Genomic DNA, 4,511 nt, shown 5'->3' with positions numbered 1-4,511 from the left:
TGAGAAACTTTGCATAAGAAGGTATTTGGGTGATGGCTTCTGTGAAAGGGATTTCTACGTGAAGTTTTTCTATGACCTTAATGAATTTCTGATACTGGTTATTGATCTGGGTTTGTTTGAGTCTTTGCGGATATAGTATCGGTGGTTTATATGGCGGGGGTGGTACATAAGTTTTGTCTTTAGGTTCTTCTCCTTTTTCTTGACCTTCCTGTTTTTCAGATTCCTCTGGTTCCTTTACTTCGTCCGTGGGTTCGGTATATTCCTTAGAAGTTTTGGGTTTACTCAATCTTGAGTTAAATGGCTCATCATAAGCAGTCCCACTTCGTAGGGTAATGTCATTGGCTTGTCCTCTCGGATTCTGTTGAGGTTGTCCAGGGAACTGTCCTCCAGGTGTAGTCTGGGGGGCTTGGTTTAAAGCTACCTGAGAGATCTGGGTTTCAAGCATCTTAGTGTGAGTAACTATTTGGTCAACCTTGGTTCCTAACTGGGTAATCAGTTCGTTAATGTGAATGTTCTAGTTCATGAACTCTTTGTTTTGTTGGGTTTGAGAAGTGATAAAATTTTCCATAATTTTCTCAAGGCTCGGCTTTGGTGGCACAGGTTGCATAGGTTGATTTGGTCTTGGGGCTTGGTAACTTGGTTGTCTCGGAGGTGCAATATTTTGGATAGGGTTATTGTTCTTATAGGAGAAGCTCAGATGATTCCTCCATCCAGGGTTATAGGTATTCGAATATGGGTTCCCTTGGGCGTAGTTCAGTTGCTCAGAGTTGGTTTCGTTTAAGAGACTGCATTCTGCAGATTGGTGTCCTTTGGTTCCACATATCTCACAATCCGACGAAACTGCAGCTGTAGTATTCGGGTTCGTACACATATGCTCAACCTTGAGGGCTAACGCGTCCATTTTAGCTTGCATCATGTCTATAGAGCTTAACTCATGTACCCCTCATTGGACTTCCTTTTTCTCAACTGTCGCTCATTCAACTCCCCACGATTGATGGTTTTGAGCCATATCTTCGATGAGGGCACTAGCTTCAGGGTAAGGTTTGTTCATCAGTGCACCGCCTGCGGCAGCGTCGATGGTCATCTTAGTGTTATAGTGAAGTCCATTATAGAAGGTCTGAATGATTAACCAATTTTCTAAACCATGATGTGGGCATGCTCTCAACAGCTCTTTATATCTCTCCCAAGCTTCGAACAACGATTCTCCTTGATTTTGGGTAAATCTGGTTATTTTGTTTCAAAGAAAGACGGTTTTACTTGGGGGAAAGTATCTAGCAAGGAATACTTTTCTAAGGTTATCCCAAGTTGTTATGGAATTGGATGGAAGGGAATCTAACCATGACAGGGCTTTTATCTCTGAGGGAGAAAGGGAATAATCTTAAACGGATTGCCTCAGGAGAAGCTCCATTGGTTTTAAAAGTGTCTGCTAATTGGAGAAAAAATTTTAAATGTTGGTTTGGGTTCTAAGTAGCAAGACCTGCGAATTGTCTCTGTTGCACTAGTTGCAACAGGGAGGGTTTAAGTTCGAAATTATTGGCTGGGATGGTTGGGTTTACTATACTAGAACTAGGTTCTTCGTTGGATGGTTGGGCGAAGTCCTTAAGAGGTCTATGATTTTGATCTTCGGCCATAGCTCTCCTAATTCTATGGAAAAAAATAAACGTGCGCGAGCGTAACGTTCAGGTTCCGCCAGAGGATATACTAAGCTTCCGGTGCTACGAGTCCTTCGCATTGACCGGCAGGTAACAACCTAATTCTAAACGATATAACAACGTGGTACAAAATTTGACGAAATTGGTCCCCGAAAACGGCGCCAAAAACTTGATGCGTTGTTTTTCGCAAGTGTACGAACACGTCAGAGTAATATAAAAGATTGTCGAATCCACAGAGACCAAATGTCAATATATCGTTATCTATTGTTATAGTGTTTATCTAAGGTAATCGAAATAGGGTTTTTAAGAGTGCACAATGAAAAATAAAGTATTAAATTAAATTCAATTAATGAAGACAGGTTCGAATGTAATTCACATAATCAATTAATAATCCAAGTACTTGCTAATACAATTACTTATGGGCAGTGTTTCCTACTTTGAAAAGAACCAATTTAACGGGAACTGTCGCTTTCGCGTATTCAGAACCGAGTTGTACTCCCTAATCAAACCCTCTTATTGTCACTTATAAAAAGGCGCGCATTGCGTTAGAGTAGTAAACCTATTTTTAAGAAATATAGTATCTTGACTAAGTTGAAAAGTATTTTGACCTGGATTTCTTAACCAAAAGAGGTTCTCACGAACCAGACTCTAAACTTATAAACGCGTCCGAAAATAGTTTTAAAATCACTTTTCTTTTTAAGTTAAAAACTCCTAATGAACTAAACAAAGCGCTTTCGCTGTATTTGAAATAGTTAAAAACAACTAAGTTTAAATAGACGTCGAACGACTTTCGATCTTACCCAACGGAGTTTAAGTGCTGGAAAACTTAAGTTGAAAGTCAAAATAGCCCTTAAGTGTTTCTACGAACAATTGTACGGATTATCAGTTCAATTATGATTCTTACATTCTAACCTTTAGGGGTTTAGCTAGACATGGTAAAGTAAAGATGCATTTTAATTTAAATAAAAGTAGTGCGAGTGCGGGAAATTAAATAAAAGTAGTACGGTGCAAGAAGTAAATGAAAGTAGTGCGGTGCGGAAAATAAACGAAGTAAAGGCGGTGCGGGAAAGTAAACAAAGTAAAGGCAGTGCGGGAAATAAATAAAAGTAGTGCGAGTGAGGGAAAAAAAACAAAGTAAAGGCAGTGCCGGAAATAAATAAAGTAAAGTGCGAGTGCGGGAAAGTAAAGTAGACAAAGGTAAAGCAATAAAACCTGCTCCAATCGGAGGGTCGAATAAAGTGCATAACAAAAATAAAAAATGGTGGCAGGATTGACTTCCTTCCAAAGTGCTCCAAACTCGATTACATACTCGATTACATAGTTGTGGCAACACTCTGATGTGAAGCGATTACCACTTTTACACAATATTGATATATGCCTAGTTGTAACTAACTTTGGATGAAGAAACAAATGAAATCAATGCTCTATTTATAGGCAAGGAAAATAATGGAAATGACAAGGATGCCCCTAAGTTTGAATTTGGGAGGGAAACATCTTTGTTCTTGTGGCGCCCGCCACCATATCATGGCGCCCGCCATAGGAGTAAATTGTGGCGCCCAAGTGGAGATAGTGGGAGATGTGGCAGTTGAGGAGAAGTTGAATTGGGACACGTCATGGCTGGACCTATGGCGCCAGCCACAGTGGGAGCCACAAGTGTAAAATGCTGGTTTTTAGGCTTTTTAGCTCATTTTCACTCCTTTTCTCGATCGGGGTTCCGGTTAGACTAAAAACCTAAAAACAAAGAAAAACATAGTAATAACATAACAAAATAATAATAAAACAACTAAAATGCATGCGAAATTGGAGTCGAAAATACGGTGAAATTCAGTGTCATCAATGGTAAACACAACATGAATCAATTTAGGTCAAACATGCATCACATTATAAGTCTTCACAAAATAAACATTAGACTTGAATCAAAGTTCATGATAAGACCAAACTTAAGTGGAAACCTAATCACTTCATAACCATTCATTCAAACATGTTTTCAAGGTGAATCAATTGGTACATTGTATGAAGATAATCAAGTTCAAACATGTTAAGGATAACAATCAACATTTAAAAGAGTGTGCTTTAATCATACAAACTTTCAACATCAAGAACAAATAAGACATAAGCCAAAAGAATCAATTAGGATCCTTAAAAAACACTTAAAACACATGTTTTCCATCCAATCAAAAGTGGTGAAATAAATAATTTTTTGGGATTTTTTTGATGTCATCATAAAATAGACATTCTCATGAACATATGGAAAAATAATGGGTCAAAATGTTAAGGGATCGTGAAGTTATGAAGAAAAATGAACATTTAACAAGTGAGAAAAAATAAACATTACACTGCCCAGGCTTGAACCCACACCCAGTAACTTAACAAACCAATGTTTTACCACTGGGGCGCAATGCCAATTCATGTATTAAGTTACATCAATTAAACTATATATTAAAGTCACTTTTAAAATTTAAAAATGGCTCCAAACTTCATCTTCCTCATTCATCCTGTAGTCCATAATTTCCACTATTTTCACTTATTGTCAAAACTCTAACTCTCTCAATTCTTAACGAAATCAAAAGACCAAAATTGCTTAGAATTTAGCGAGGAATCTAATGGTACTCAAAAATTTCATTTATTTTTCATAAATATCCAGAAATCAAACAAAATGCATATGAACCCTAAAAATTGAATTTATAATTAAATTCCAAACATCATCGGTTAAGACCAATGATCATAGGGGTTTTGTTTCTCACATCTTGGCAAGTGAAATGGTAAAAAGAATGATGCAAAATGGTGCCTTAAATCATAAATTGTAGAAATGAATACATACCTCAAAAATGAAAATCTTCCTTTGGAATAGGGGTGTTC

At 37.4% G+C, this 4,511-nt stretch overlaps 1 non-coding gene across 1 annotated transcript; it reads left to right on the top strand.

Annotated features, from left to right (window-relative positions):
- The first annotated feature begins 1,139 nt into the window (after positions 1–1,139).
- Positions 1,140–1,246, top strand: LOC127089393 (small nucleolar RNA R71). Its single transcript, XR_007790995.1, has one exon. It is a non-coding gene; the product is annotated as a small nucleolar RNA R71 (small nucleolar RNA).
- Positions 1,247–4,511: the final 3,265 nt, after the last annotated feature.

Source organism: Lathyrus oleraceus, chromosome 5 (assembly GCF_024323335.1).
Source record: "Lathyrus oleraceus cultivar Zhongwan6 chromosome 5, CAAS_Psat_ZW6_1.0, whole genome shotgun sequence".
Taxonomy (NCBI): Eukaryota; Viridiplantae; Streptophyta; class Magnoliopsida; order Fabales; family Fabaceae; genus Lathyrus; species Lathyrus oleraceus.
This window is presented reverse-complemented; position numbering and strand designations above follow the sequence as displayed.